The following is a 17124-nucleotide window of genomic DNA, read 5'->3' as shown; positions in this document are numbered from 1 at the left end:
TACATCAATAAACAGCTCCATTAGGGCTATGAATAACACAAAATATTCTCCAAGCTAATTAAGCGAGTGTTTAGAAAACATGGTACCTGGACGCCAAAAAGTGGTACCTTTAGTTCAAAAACATGGTACCTTCGGAAAAAAAAGTGGTACCTTCGCAAAAGGGGCTTATTTTTGCAATTGAAAATAGTATTAAACCCCACACCGCTAATTAGGTTGCACATTACATCTATAAACATCTCCATTACGGCCATAAATAACACAAAATATTCTCCAAGCTAGCTAAGGGAGTATTTAAAAAATATGGTATCTGGACGCCAAAAAGTGGTACCTTTAGTTCAAAAACGTGGTACCTTTGGAAAAAAAAATGGTACCTTCGCAAAAGGACTTATTTTTGCAATTGAAAATAGTATTACACCACACACCGCTAATTAGGTTACACATTAGGGCCATGAATAACACAAAATATTCTCCAAGCTAGCTAAGCGAGTGTTTAAAAAATATGGTACCTGGACGTCAAAAAAAGGGACTTATTTTTGCAATTGAAAATGATATTAAACCACACACCGCTAATTAGGGTGCTCATTACATCTATAAACAGCTCCATTAGGGCCATGAATAACACAAAATATTCTCCAAGTTAGCTAAGCGAGTGTTTAAAAAACATGGTACCTGAACGCCAAAAAAATGGACTTATTTTTGCAATTGAAAATGATATTAAACCACACACCGCTAATTAGATTTCTCATTACATCTATAAACAGCTCCATTAGGGCCATGAATAACACAAAATATTCTCCAAGCTAGCTAAGCGATTGTTTTAAAAACATGGTACCTGGACGCCAAAAAAAGGAACTTAATTTTGCAATTGAAAATGGTATTAAATCCCACACCGCTAATTAGGTTGCATATTACATCAATAAACAGCTCCATTAAGGCTATGAATAACACAAAATATTCTCCAAGTTAGATAAGCGAGTGTTTAGAAAACATGGTACCTGGACGCCAAAAAATGGTATCTTTAGTTCAAAAAAATGGTACCTTTGGAAAAAAAGTGCTACCTTCGTAAAAGGGACTTATTTTTGTAATTGAAAATAGTATTAAACCCCACACCACTAATTAGGTTGCACATTACATCTATAAATAGCTCCATTACAGCCATGAATAACACAAAATATTCTCCAAGCTAGCTAAGCGAGTGTTTAGAAAACATGGTACCTAGACGCCAAAAATGTGTACCTTTAGTTCAAAAACGTGGTACATTTAGAAAAAAAGTGGTACCTTCACAAAATGGATTTATTTTTGCAATTGAAAATGGTATTACACCCCACACCGCTAATTAGGTTACACATTAGGACTATGAATAACACAAAATATTCTCCAAGCTAGCTAAGCGAGTGTTTAAAAAGCATTGTACCTGGACGCAAAAAAAAAGGACTTATTTTTGCAATTGAAAATGATATTAAACCACACACCGCTAATTAGGTTGCTTATTACATCTATAAACAGCTCCATTAGGGCCATGAATAACACAAAATATTCTCCAAGTTAGCTAAGCGAATGTTTAAAAAACATGGTACCTGGACGCCAAAAAAAAGCACTTAATTTTGCAAGTGAAAATGGTATTAAACCCTACACCGCTAATTAGGTTGCACATTACATCAATAAACAGCTCCATTAGGGCTATGAATAACACAAAATATTCTCTAAGCTAACTAAGCGGGTGTTTAGAAAACATGGTACCTGGATGCCAAAAAGTGGTACATTTAGTTCAAAAACATGGTACCTTTGGAAAAAAAGTGGAACCTTCGGAAAAGGGACTTTTTTTTGCAATTGAAAATGGTATTAAACCCCACACCGCTAATTAGGTTGCTCATTACATCTATAAACAGCTCCATTAGGACCATAAATAACACAAAATATTCTCCAAACTAGCTAAGCGAGTGTTTAGAAAACAAGGTTGCCAAATATAAATAAATAAGTTAAAAATGATAAGAAGGGTATTTTAGCCTACACAAATTCTAAACAAATTTTAGCGAAATATGCTCTACTTATGAAATTGAACAATTAATGAAGCAAATTCTAGTGCAGTAATTTTAGCGAAATATGCCCTACTTTCTCTTTCTTTGTGACCCCTGCTCGGGAACTCCAATTAATAAAGCAAATTCTGGTGCAGTAATTATTTTGAGATCCTGTAGTCTTCCAGACTGGAACCTGTTTCTCTAAAGTTGTAAGGTAGTCTTTGTGGGTTAACCTGTTTATTGTTCCTTCAATGTAAATCAGCTGTTTTTAAAATTTTCATGGTCTATATTTTAGCATTTTGCCTGCCACTACTTCTCAAGGTTCCAATGCTCATGCTCTTGGTCTGGTTTTGCTTTGTGTCCCTCCAGAAATTTCACTTAATTGATTTGGAAATCTTATCTGGAAACACGAACACAAGCAAGACTAATTTCTTTTAAATGCATTGGAAATTGTAATTTGCTGTTTTTCAGTTTGGGTGTTCATGGTATTAGTGACCCGACTCGACTATGAGATAATAGTAGCATTCTCTTTCCAAATGAAATTTTCTTCCTCAAGCTGACATGTTAGACAATTTCCATTAGCAAAAGATTCAAAGCTATGATGTCGTATAAGTTCAGAAATTAGAAAGAGAATTTTGTATTCTCCCGTTTGGCATGTTTCTACACAGAAATTTGTGGTGCACACGCAAAGCATCAACATTTTTCAGTTGGGATTTGGGAACCCTCAAACAAAAGATCCATCAACTACATAGAGCATCAACATTTTTCAAAGCTTCAAAAACCAGAACATAGTGAAATCAAAAGAGATCAATCGATCAATGAACAAACCCTAAAAAAGAATTAAGCAAACATGATGAACATAGATGAGCTCGGAAGGACAGCGATGGAAGCTCAGTTGTTGATTTTGATGGTGGTGATGCCTTTCCATTTGGAAATGACCATCTTCTGTACACCGTTTCTCATCTTCACCTCGATCCGGTCTTTCTCATTTCCAACATCAATGAGCCTGGGATGGCAACAAGCGCTAAACCTGAGCCTTGAGCCTAGGCGCGCCTTTAACAACACTGATGGGATTCACAATGAGAACTATCCGACTGAACCTCTGAATCAATTCTGCAAAACGAATGGCATGTTCAAACGTCATGGAATATGATATTACCCAATACCACTTATGATATGGATATGCAGCGCCATTTGTATTTCCTAACCACAAATAGGGAAAAAAATACTATGAAAAAAGCAAAAAACTCTGAATCACCTATCTAGATCATAACCGCCCACTCCCAAAACAAAGTCCATGTCGACAACGCCATATTTAGCCAGCTTTTACTGTGTCATCCCATTGGTATGCTGACAAAAGTGCACCAAAAATCCAAAAGCTGCAGAATCAATAGCATGCCAAGGAAAGATGAAAGAGAATTCACTGTTCATTTAACATAAAGCTATACCAGTAGAACATATATGACAAATTAAGCAACATACTAGCACAAGGCTATACCATAAACTATTACATGAATAAGTTGAATAATTGAACCTATTGAGCACTTTCAGTATTAACCCTAGTTTGTTATAGACATGTAAGCTTCAAATGCATTCTTAAATTTTCATTTCTATTTTTTTAATTTTATACCCCATTGACTGCACAAACAGATACCTATTGTGTAAAATATTGTAATTACTTTTTGTGTTCAGAAATTTTAAAATAAGAAATTTCACATAATGCAATTTTCAGTAGACGAGTTGACCATAACATTAATATAGAAAAATATATATCAAAACCAGACTAAAGTTAAATTTGGCTTGTCAAAAGGCAACAGCAAAACCCACAGCTGAACTAACCGAAGAACTGCCTAAACTTCAAAGAATCAATCATTATGCCGGAATCAAATAGATATAAAAATGCCAACAACCGTTTTACCACTTTCCACATTCATACAAGTTCAGTTTCTCTTGGAACAGTCTAAAAACACCTATAACCCTCCCAATTCAATGAGTAACCACATTTCAAAGATACAAGTAAAATCTATCTATGTACAAGGTGAAAGCCTAACTGAATTCGCTTTGTCAACACCTCCAATTCAGCCTCAGTCACCAAATCTATCTGCCAACATTATACAATGAAGAGCATAAAGATAGTAGAAAAAGAATTCATTGAATTCCAAAGGAAGTCATAATAAGTCAGCTATAGTTCCTGATTATTGAGAAGAAATCTAATATACCTTGTTTAAAATAATACTAGCAACCAATGAACCCTCAATATCCACCTCACCAAACTGCAATGAAAAACGAGAAAAAAGGCATAAGAAAGTGAGGTTTTACTTGAACCAGTAGTAGAACTGTAAAAAAATAAAAGTTCAGTTTTGAGTATAGACAAGAAATTGGCCTCTGGCCACTCTAGACTATGGGTTAATGTTCATGTTTCACAAACTTTGCAATAGAAATAACTTTTTTTTATTGAATATAGCAAACGGCATAATCCTTTGGTGGCTGATCAGTGTGCAGTCATTACCAGCATGAGACAATGCCAATAACATGCATATATGAAAAGTTTGACAACAACAACCAGGAAACATGGGGTTCCAAAATAGTGATCCACCAGAGTCTTACACCAATTATGTACTAGAATCAACATTTTGGTTTTGGTTATCTAAAGATGAGGTGTTTATAAGCAACGGTAAAACTGGTATACTGGCTTAGGGTTGAGAAATCTATGAAAAACTGATTTTTTATTTTTTATTTTTATTTTTAATTCTTCTACTTTGTGTGCTTGCTTTACATTGAGATTGGGAAAGTAAAAACAGAGAAGGTGATTGAGCTGAAAAGTTGTATTGCTCATGCCCCCACTGTTTGATTACTGAGAAATTGAAAGAAAGGAAAAGCAATTGATATATTGATTGTCAAGTTCATTTTTGTGGTTGGCAGAATTGGATTTTTATTTTGAAAATTTCGTTATATAGTTGATTGTTTAATTACAATTCGCAGAAAGGCAATTTACTTTTTTGTTGCAGTGATGAATAACATTATGTAGATTACCACTGTCACAAAGGGTTTTATTTTGGAATTCAAAAGCCAATTTTATCTTTTGGCTTAAATTAGTCGTTCACATTTGGACCAAATTTGAAAACTGAATTTTTTAAAACTTGGGCCAGCTTTGATCAACCCAAGAGCTTTTAAGTTTCAGATTTCTTGTTAAGCTTTTAAGCTCCAGATTTCTTGGTCATGTTTCACCAGATTTTAACTGAGCTATTAATTTTTTTTTACTTTCTTTTTGATGTTCTGGTTGGGATTTTATGGTTGAATTAGTGGAGTTTAAATAGGATTCATCCCTACAAATTTTCAACAGACTCTGTTTCAACAACCAGATTTTCTGATTTTGACGACGTGCCCAATTCAAGAGATTGAGCAGGGAGATAGGAAGAAAAACAGAGCTTGAACCGGGAGAGAGAAAACTAAAAATTGGACCGGGCTAGCTTTTGCAGAGGAATAAGAAGTTGCTGCCCTTTATATTATTATTATTTTCTTTGCTTCTACTCTTCTCCTATTTACTCCAGATTTTGGTTAAAATAACAGCACTAGTCTTTAAAGTTGCTGCTCTTAGTTTTTGGCTGTTGGTCTTCTCCTATTTACTGGACAATTTTTTTCCATTGTTTGAATTATAATCTTGCAATGTTGTAGAAGATTTCAAGTCATTTTTCTTGTAGTGCAGTGGTAGAAGTCTTTTTCACCCCTTGTTTAACAAGTTTTGAATTAAACATATTAGACTGACTACAGTAAAGTAAAACCGTATTGACTACAGTAAACCATAAACAAATTAGAAATTAATTATCTTAGACTTACCTAAAGCCATGGTGAGAAGGCTATAAACAATTTGCTAACCGCTGGCCCAAATTTGAATATTTGGAGCTGATGAATCCCTTCTCGAGCCTCCAAAAAAGATACAATATAAATAAGATTAAATATTTAATGGGGAATAAGTCGAATCAAAATTTACCAGTTTGGCATGCCGATGAGAAAGGGAAGGAAACATTTTTGTGACGGAGTTCCCAACTCGACCTTCTTTTCATCCCAAGCCTTCACATAACCATTAATTTCTCAATAATATTAGGAGAGGTTGCCAGAAAAGATGTCATGGAAACTGAAGAAGCAAAAATGAAACAAAAAAATGACATGATTACTCTTTTCCATTGTTATACAACCTAGAATAGAATCAATCATATATTCATATTGACAAAAGATTTAAATCTCCATTCCACCACTCATTTTATATCCATCTAATGTTTATCCAACACCATCAACATGACTTATCAAATAAAAAAGAAAAATAAAAAAACAGAGGAACCAAGATGGGGGGACAAAAAAAAAAAAAGCAACAAAAAATAATGGACGAGCAGAGATCTCAAAAGAACAAAGTCATATAACATACTCACATAAACAAACCGGAAGAACAAAAAAAAAAAAACCTAGATTGATTATATTAATAGATCTACAAATATAGAAACATGAGTTGTACGGAGAAATCAGATCAAAAGGTTCAAAAAAAGAAAAATAAATGATCTTTGCTTATATTCAGAAGATATTCAAGAATCATTGGCATATATGGTCTATTTTGATATCAGCAATGCTTTAAAGAAAAAAATTGTAGGTTAAGTTCTAAATAGAGACACTTTTCACTATTTCTTGCCCACTTAGAAAAGCATTGATTATAGAGGGAAAAAAATGCACAGCAACGCAATTGTAAAACTAGAGACTAGGGGGAGTAAAACTATGATCAAAACTCTTCCAGTATGAAAAACCACAAAGATAGGAAAGCAAAACTAGAAACTAGGGGTAAGGCTTGAAAAAAATTCACCAACAAAGAATTCCTACAGAAAAACTGGAACATTCCTAGGTCACGTAATAGAATTTGCAAAAACCAGGAATTAGATCCTCGTGCGCTAATGAATCAGAGTGATGATTTTCGCGATGATGACCAGTTCCAACAGAAGTTGCAGCAGCTGAATTTGCCATCAAATCACTTAAAGAATCAAGCATCCGAGATACCAAAAAAAAAAGGCAAGCGAGGGCCCAGGTACCTCTTTGACCAAGACCAAGAGTAAAACAGAAGATAAAACAACTAGCATGCAAAAAATCTCCAACTCTTTCTGGTCCAAGAAGCCCAAAACGCTTATACCATCTACCAAATATCTAAGTTCACCAACTAATTTAATCATGCAAACTTTAATCAGCGAGGAAACTTAATTTTGTGACTTTATAACCTTGCTTTTAGATATGGCCACCTCACAAGATCATTGTCATGGCATTTTTTCATTGTATCATTTGTACAAACACATGCAATACAAAAATCACTTTAAATCAGTAGGCTTCTTCAAGGGGGGAAAAAGTAGAAGAAAACCTAAATGACAACAATATAAAGTGGCTTTTGAATTCAAACAATCAAAGGAATTTATGATTTTGAGAAAAAGAAAATCAATTTATGATTCACGAAAGGAACTCCAACATATACTCACACATATCTGTTAGGGTTCAAGCTTTTCTGATTTTGTTTCAGAATTTACAAATGAAATTTCAGCCAAAGAAATTAAAATCAAATATGCTTACATGAGCGGATGTGATGAGAAACTCCAACACTCAAATGGCACGATAAATCAACCACCATCAGTCTTGTAGTGTGTCTATGACTCTGTATACACGCAAACAATCAAACACACACACCCACACCCACATATATATATATATATATAGATTTACATATGTAGAAACACATATAACACTATAATTGGATTATATCAGTAATCCAATTTGTCACGAAAGGCACGGAAATGGTTAGAGGATTGTTGATCGCTGCTGTTTACAGAGAAGGGGGGAGAGAGAGGTCGGCACGAATGGAATGTGAAAAGAGGAATTAGTAAGTGTACAAAAGGGTATTTTAGGCAATACATAAAATAGGAAGAAGGGTACTTTAGGCAACAGAAATATGAAACAGTATTTTTTCATGTGCCACCTCAGCCTTTGGGTCAAACACATTTTAGAGAAACTTTGAGACTTTGACTCAGCCTCTAAGTAAATATAGTGCCCTAACCTCATTTATATGTAATGATCCCTTGTTCTTTTCCCTTTTTCAAGTGATTAAGTTGTTGTATATTGTGTTACATTGTTTTAAGCTTTCTTGTGTTTTTTTTTTTTTTTTTTTCAAATTGAGGAAAATTTAGTTTTAAGCTTCTTGTGTTTTATTTTTTATTTTTTATTTATTGAAATCGAGAAGAATTTAGTTTTAAGCTTCTTGTTTTTTTTTTTTTCAAATGTACGCTGGAATCTGGATACAGAAATATTGAACATTCGGATTATTCCTGGAAGGTAGTTGGGAAGGAAATTATATCAGAGAGAGAAATGGAGAAGAGTCCTAATGTTTTGTTTTTATTTTATTCTTATGGGTAACTGATGGTGTTGTTCTTTTTCCCTTTTCAAGTGATCAAGTTATTGTATATTGTGTTACATTGTTCACAAGCCCAAACTCACTTACTGTCCTCAATTTATATTTATTCATTGATAATTTTTATGTAATGCATTTCCTTTTATAGAGATTAGGTCTGCAAGTTGGGCTGGCTCAACCTAACCCAGTCTTATTCCAACCTCAATCTGAAATCGGGCATCGGGCCTAGCTTTTCGAACCACGCTTCCACTGCTTCAGGGTCTTCAGCAATGCCCTGAGCTATCGGCAATATCGCTAATTTCATGATTAAGAGGTTTAGAGTGTCATTGGCAAAATGTTTAAAATACCCGTAGTGACCGGAAAATGTGCAAAATGTAAAATTAAACCCTAATTATAAGCCAAAAATAAAAATAATGATTCAGCCTAGAGTCATGCAGGTGATGCGTACTTCTTGGAAAAGCATAAAGGAGAGATGAAACTGATGATGGATGCCTGGATGGGGCTGAAGCTAGATGATGTTATTTGGCATCGCTATATGTTAGCTTGTTATTGTTCAGATCTAACGAACACACAACATGTCCACCATCACGAGAATTTAAAAATAATAATTGCCACCATAAAAATGAACTTACCATCAAGAATTAAGACCACCATAATATTGAGAAAGAAGAGAGAGAAAGAGAAAGAAGAGAGAGGAGAGAGAGGAGAGAGAAAAAAATAAAAAATAAAAAATTTCATAAGTTTCTTTTATTTATTTTTTATTTTGGGTTTTGGGTTTTGGGTTAGGTTCGGTTCGGGTTGAGTCCGAGCCAAACCTGAACATGTCTGGGTTTTGACAAAACCCAATCCAATTTAACTCGATTTGTGAATTTAAAGTTCAAATTTGAAAATTTTTAGATTGGGTTTGGGTTGGGTTGGGTTGAGTTTGCCCGCCCAAGTTGCAGCTCTAACAGAGACCATGTATAAAAAAAAGGTCAAATTCAAGAACTTGGACTCCAACAACACTTTACAAAAAAATAAGGTTGTCCATTTGTGTAATCTCGATAAATTATAGAAGGTTGCAGTTTTTGTCTTTGTTGTTTACTATTTAAGGCAAGGTAGTGTTTGGAGGAGCCCTTCAAGGAGTTGGCACTTTGATACTGAACAAGTAACGTTGGAGTACATGGAGAGATTGAATAGTCAAGTTCAAAATTTACTGAAAATTAATTCAAAATTCAAACAATCATAACTTTCAATTTGGTTGGAGTTCACACAACCCATGAGATACCATGAAAAGCTTGAGACAAGTTTTTTGCCAACCTCAATTACGAGATTATAGTTGATTTCAAACTCGAAATTAAGTCGTTTCAATCTCATGACTGAGGATATGCCAACTTTTTGGCGGATGATATGATAACTTAACTTTTTGTATTTTGAATGCAATTTTGTTCACCTTTTTGGCGAATGATATGATAACTTAACTTTGTGTATTTTGAATGCGATTTTGTCAAGCAAATACATGGTAGGTTTGAGAGAAAAAATAGGAAAAAATTATTTATAATAAACCTAACAGAACACTTTTGATAAACGTTTTAGGAGTTGACTCTTTTTCTTCAATAAAAACCTAAATTTCTCAATCAATTTTTATGTGTGAGTACTTAAATAAATACATAATCCACTTAAAGTTTTTTAAAACTATATTTTGAGTCCTCTTTCTATTGAATAAGAATCCTAATTTCCTCAACAATCTACATGTGTGAATAAATTGATAAATTGATCAATAATCTTCATATTTATTATAATTATAAAGTCGAGAGTGCATAAGGTGTGCATATATATGTGTGTGTGATAAAAGTAGAGAAAAGAAAATTAAAGAGAAACTTAATTTAATGTTCGTTCACAATTCTCCTTCAACGAATAATTCATACAAATGCGTAAATACATTATTCATCTTTAAACTTATCTGCTTCCTTAATTTAACTATAACTTAAATACGTTAATATTTCAACAAGAAAGAAATAGTGTAATATCTATTAAAATTAAAGACATATCCGTCTTTCAAATTCGAGATACATACCACGAATTTTTGAGCCGTGTAGCATTGCTCCAAAACATACCAGATTTATATGTATGAAATCTCAATGAGAAAAAACGACAAAATTAAAGCAGTCTACTGGATTGAAGCAAACTTAACATAGACTTATGCTGAAACCACATTGCTAAACTCAAACACAACCAAGCCGAGTTGCTCCAGACCTTACACTCACTCCCACCATCTTGCAAACGAGTCGCTAACCTAAAAAACAATTGCTTCGCAAACACCTTACTCCCTTCGTAGTGATTTAGTACTCTTCCAAAAAATATCAGTTGTCAAAATGTGGGTGAGTAGATAAGTATTATCTATAAATAAAAAAAAGAAAAAAAAAAGAAAAAAGAAAAAGAAAAAGTGGACAAGTATTGTCCAGAAAGAAATATTCCATAAGTATTTAATGTCTATCAAGATGAATTAACACAAAATGATGAAATGTATATCCAGATTGGCCAAACAATGGTTAAACCATCATGCATAATTTTGTACCAATCCAGTTGTGTCACGATAGGGTAAAAAATTTAATTAAGCTATGTTAGGGAGCACTACATAAGCGTAAAGCGTTTCAAAATTGAAATCAGAGAAGTTTTATTCAAAATTTAAATTAAATTTTCTATAATTTCAATTACAAAAGAATTATTGCTTCCAAATGCAACATTATTTTCAACCATCTTTGTCACAAAACAAGGGGGTTACCGAGTGCAACATTATTTTCAACTATTCAAGCTTTATAAACTCTATATTATGTTGGCTCGTATGATTCATTAGGTTCCCTGAGGAAGGATTGTGATCCCCAACTAAATGGCTCTGTCAGTCTGACCACAAATTAAGTAGACTTGAAAACTCAAATTTGTATACGTGTGTGTGTGTGTATATATATATATATATATATCTCTATATTGCAGTTACTATATATTATGTAACTTGAAACTGCTCAAAATAACTTATCCTATCCAACTTTCTACCCTGGCTAACCACCAAATTTCTTACTAATTGTCATTTTGGCCTTGAAATTGCTCTAAAAATAAATAAATAAATAAAAAGAACTAGATTTAATTGTTTTGGTATTTAATATATATCAGGACAGTGTAAGGCCCAAAAGTTGATGATGCACTAAAGGACTAGACTTAATTGTGTTGTACTTAAAAAATAAAAATAAATAAATAAAATTCAAGACCTAAAAAAATGGAAAATAGTTTTGAGAGAATTATAAAAGATAATTCTATAAAAATGAATCAGGATCACCTATTATGTTGGGATCTTATGCTTACACAAAATAATACATTGGTTACACAAACAATATATATACATATATCAGTTACGAATCAACAATGTAAAGTTGTGGCCCAAGCGATGTAAGGTAGTTGTAGTTGTAGTTGTCAAAATTTTTGCGCAAGTTATTGTATTGACAAGATATCCTGAGCTTAACTAATGAATAATGAATGTCATATCGATATATGGGGGGGGCGGGGGGAGCATCGAAAAACTTTCAACCAAATTTTAATTTTTAGTTCTCCAAAAAAATAAAAAATTAAAATAACTAAATCAATTAAACATACCAACGTTAAACATTTGTGTTGCTAATTCAAAGTTAAAACTAAATCTGCATGTGTTGGAACTGTTATACAATACAGTTGATCAATGGAACAGTTATACAATACAAATTTAACGTCTTAGAGCAAAGCTCAAGCTCCAATACTGTTAATAACACATGGTATAATAGTCACAGTGATTCATTGCTACCGGAAGAGGCAGAGCTTGTGGGCATTAAGGGCCCAAAAAGCAGCTAATTGTGTGGCTTTTGGGCGACACTTCGAGACTCAAAGTGTTTTCTGTGGTGGTAACAGGGGAATAGGAAAAATAAAGAAAGTCTATGATAATATCGAGGTGAAGAATCATTTTCAAAGCCATGCTTGGATCACTGTTTCACAATCCTTTGATCTCAGAGAGCTTCTCAAAGGCTTAATTCAACAACTCTTTAATGAAGTCAAGAAACTGGCACCTCAAAGATTGGGAACCATGGACAACAATAATCTGAAGGCACTGTTGTGCAAAAGCGTGGGTCCAACAAATAATTAATGGTGATTGTGATCACACACTAAAGAAAAATGCACTCACAAAATAATACGTAGGAGAAAACACACACACACACACACACACAAAAGGAAGATGAGGATTTACGTGGTTCGGCAAGAAGTCTCCTCCTTATCTATGTTGCGTGGAAGCGTGACCAACAAATAACTAATGGTGGTTATGATCACACACTAAAAAGAATGCACTCACAAAATTACAAATAGGAGAAAATATGCCTACTTCCACGGGAGCTCAAGATTAATGTACTAATATCAAAACCCAAAAGGGTTACAAAATGCTCACAAAGAGAAAATTATATAATATTTTCTCTTCACTTTTATTGCTCACTCAAACTAACAAAGACACTTGTTTTCTCCGTTTGATAATCCAAATGGTATTCAAGATTCCTCTATTTATAGGAGCAATAAGCTTATCATCATTGAAGGGAGCCGACTGTTGCCCAAGTTTTGACTCTAGAAGGGGGGTGAATAGAGTCTATGGCAAACAATGGCCAATTTTCAGATTTACAAATTCTACTCAACACCTTCTAACAATTATGCAATGATCAAGATATTGACAAAAGCAATTAATAGCATAAAGTAAATGAGATAAGGGAAGAGAGATTGCAAACATTCACACGGCAATTTTAGTGAGGTTTGGAAACTCCTACTCCTCGGCTCAAGACCCCTCTTGAGACTTCCCAATCCACTATGGCACCTTTTTACGGGTGGAGATCAAACCTTGATTAGAAATAACTCCTTACTTCTCCTTACTAAGAGACAACATCTCTTAGTTTTCTTTTGAGTCACACCAACCCTTACAAATTGAAGCTAGCTTGCTTCTTCTTTCTTGGGCCACACCAGCCCTTACAAATTAAAGATCAGATTTGTTGTATACAAATATATTTCTCAAAGATTGTTATGCAAATATTAACTCACAACTAGTGTATAAATGAATATATTGAAGCTCAATACTCTATGAATAATATGGGATGTTTGAATATAAGAACAAAAGCTCTTTGGATGCTATATGATGTTTCTATATGGTAGCAACCCTTAATCCCGAAATCCCGAGCTCTATTTATAGAGTTTTGATGAGCTAATTCAAAAATATAACTCTTGTGCACAGGGTTTAAGGCAAAATAGCCTTTCAGATTTGAATCTGTGCTAGTTTGATCAACTGAAATGAAGCATCATTGTGTTTCGGTCGTCCGAAATAGTTTAAGGTTGGCCATCATTCTTTGTTTCGGTAGGCCGAAGTAATCTTTCTTTTGTTTCGGTCATCCAAAACACCTTCCTCCTTTGTTCCAAAACATTCTGTTAGAATCGGTTCGTCCGATTCATTTGCTTATTTATTTCGGTCGTTCGAAATGATTTGCCTATACATTTCGGTCTGCCGAAATGAAACTGCTTCTTTAGGATGTCTTTACAGCATTTATATGTCAATTTACTTTAAGTTTACAATGTAAATAAAGAAGTACCCTCCATTTGGATTCAATAAAAAATATTAGAAAATTGAAATCCAACTAAATCAAAATGTAGAAATTTAGTTTTAGTACAAATTTGGATTTCCGACAGTTTTGGTAAAAATGAATCCTTATGTAGACTAATATAGACTTGGTCAAAAATTCTGATAAAATCAGTTTAGGCTAGTTTATGTATAAAGAGTTATTACCAGGAAAAATTATTTTGAAATAATCATTATTTCAAAAATCCATTTTTCACACTTAGCCAAAAATACAGTTTTTCATGACGCGCATTCTGGGGTCCTAATGTCCGTTACCAATTCATGGTAATGAAGGTTTCTCATGCCTTAATTGATGACCAATATGAATTATATGATTGATGTGCATGGTCTTCGCATTTCTAGCACAAGTGAAGAGTTCTTTCAAAGCTTATGCAAGCTTGAACTAACTCACTCTTTAGCAAAGACTCCATATGTCAGTTGTATATGAATGAAGTGCATAGTCTACTGCTAATGAATATATAGGAATATATGAATAATGATATAGAGATGAGCATGATCCTATAGAGATGAGCTTCAAATGAATTCATAAATACTTTGACATTAAATCTTAAACACTCACCATCCTATCTACCCCTTTATTTAAGCTTGTCCATAATCTTTAGACTTTAAGGTAGTCTTGCTTTCTCCCTTCCTTTGAGTTACTTTCTTGCTCATTGTAGTCTAAGCTATCTTTGGATGGACTTTGCATTTGCTTCTTATTAACTTCATGTCTTCTTTGTATCCATTGCTTTCCTTGATGTGATCTTGAATAATGGAATACTTGGAATGATCTCTATAGCTTCATTGAGGTTCTTCTAAATAATCTATATAACACTCAATGTAAACATTAGTCCTTAAACACCATTAATGGTTTGTTATCATCAAAACCTCTAGATTGTCCTTGGATGAAGTCCTTAAGGTCAACAATCTCTCCCTTTTTTTGTGATGACAAAACATTGATGTGTTCATAAGCAAATGGAGTAGCATTTGAAAAATGCTCCCCCTATCAAAGTGCATTCAATGAACATAATGTTATAAAATAGTATGCTTGTACATTCTTCATGAATTTTAGACATTTAAATGCATACAAGATCATTCGAAGCTCTAAGAGATTTCTATAAATCTCCCCCTGTCAACGTGCTTCTATTAATAGGTTTGATAACATAATGGTATATAACATAAAACATTTGATCCAACAACTTGAGGCATCTTCCCCCTTGATATGAAATAACATAGCATTTCACACATCACACATTTCTCCCCCTTTGTCATCTCAAAAAGGTGAGAGGCCTTAACAACTTCATTAAGCATTTATCATTTAGCATTGTAAAGCAATGGTTATCATGAAATGATAATATATTGGTAATGACTATAATATGCTTTAGAGTGCAACATATAAGCAATTATATCATAAGATACCAACTTCATTGATAGCATGAGTTCAATAGATCATTAAGGTTCATGGGATATACAAAAGTATACATAAGACATAAACCAAAGATAAAACATAAACTCAAATAGGCAAAAGTATATAAAAGTATACATAGTAAAGTGTAACCAAAAAAAAAAAAAAAAATGAAGCATGAATTAGAATAAACTAAAAGGCAAAAACCTTGTAAGGCAAATCTAGGAATTTAAGTGTGCTTCAATCCTAATATATTTTTCCCATTTGATATTTTCAAGAAGGAAGGAAAAATTTATCAAAATCATGAAAGCTCATTAGTATGAATACGATGACCAACAAGTCATTTTGTAGCATGCTTAATAATTTCCAAAATAATTCAATTAAGCATAACAAGTCATGCAATAATCCTTCAAGAGATTACCGATAATCTCCCCCTATGAGTATGCTTTTATTTGCATCATATATCATTTAATGGATACACCTCAATAAAAGCAATGATATATAAATTAAGTCTTTTATACCAAAATGTCCTCTTTTACGAGCATATTGTTGAATGATAAAAATCACATGTGGCATGTAAAGCATAAGACATATGCAAGTAGTGTTACTATTTTGGTTATATGCAATGAATTTCCAATAGTGCAAAAACATATTTTCTTGGTCATGTATGATTAGAAATAATTGACTACATGATTGTACATGTGGATAAGCTCAATATTTCTCTTATACATTTTTCTCAGGATGTGATGTCAAGGTATCTCATGAAATTCTAGATTGCAAAAAGCAATAATGTATAGATTAAGGTCTTGATACCAAAATATTTTCTTTAAGAGATGTGGTGAGAGATTGGCTACATGACTCTTCATGTGGATAAGTAAATTATCTCTTTTAGACACATTCTTTAAGAATTGATCAAGAAATATCATATGAAATTCTAGAATGCTAAAAATGGATATATCAAATAAATTAACACTTGTGATATCTTATTAGTCATCTAGGCTAGAACAAAGTGTTCTTTGAATAATATAATTCCAAGACTAAAGTGTCAAATAGATATATGAAATTTAATTTTCATGACACTTGAGGAGTTTCACTCCTTAGAAGAATTCAAGTTTATTCATCATGTTAATCTTAATTCATTTTGTATACTAGTGGTAAACTTCTTTGCACAAATTATAAATGTTGATTCAAGAATTGTGTACAAGTGCAATCAACATATTTCCATTAATGGTTTTGAAAACACATATATATCAATTATGTCAAAAACCATCATTCATAATAAAATCACTAAAGCCTTTCAAAGAGAGCTCTATGAGCTTATTTTAATTACATAAGGCCATAGATAATTTTAAACGTATAGTTCAAAATTTTATACATTATAAATCCGGGTGATTTTTCCTAAATAATTTTTTTTTTTTTTTTTTTTTTTGTATGAAGTCAATAAATCATGCATTGGATAAAAATCATTTCATGCAAGAGCATGTAGCATTCTTATTACTTTAATTCAAAGTCATATGTGCTCAATAACATATGTTGAAGGCATTTTTCTCTTGGGAATATATTCTAACTTAATTACCAATAATGATCCACAATGCATATCATGATATAGATTTGAAAGCCTTAT

General features: G+C 33.0%; 1 long non-coding RNA gene across 1 annotated transcript; it reads right to left on the bottom strand.

Moving 5' to 3' along the window:
* Positions 1–4020: 4020 nt before the first annotated feature.
* On the bottom strand, positions 4021–6445 carry LOC132303611 (uncharacterized). The gene is made up of 3 exons (XR_009481299.1): positions 5856–6445; positions 4238–4291; positions 4021–4119 (listed from the first exon to the last, which is right to left on the bottom strand). It is a non-coding gene; the product is annotated as an uncharacterized LOC132303611 (long non-coding RNA).
* Positions 6446–17124: the final 10679 nt, after the last annotated feature.

This window comes from Cornus florida, unplaced genomic scaffold, assembly GCF_030987335.1.
Source record: "Cornus florida cultivar Cherokee Brave unplaced genomic scaffold, ASM3098733v1 CherokeeBrave_3.0.0_Hap2_Chr04, whole genome shotgun sequence".
In the NCBI taxonomy this organism is placed as follows: domain Eukaryota; kingdom Viridiplantae; phylum Streptophyta; class Magnoliopsida; order Cornales; family Cornaceae; genus Cornus; species Cornus florida.
This window is presented reverse-complemented; position numbering and strand designations above follow the sequence as displayed.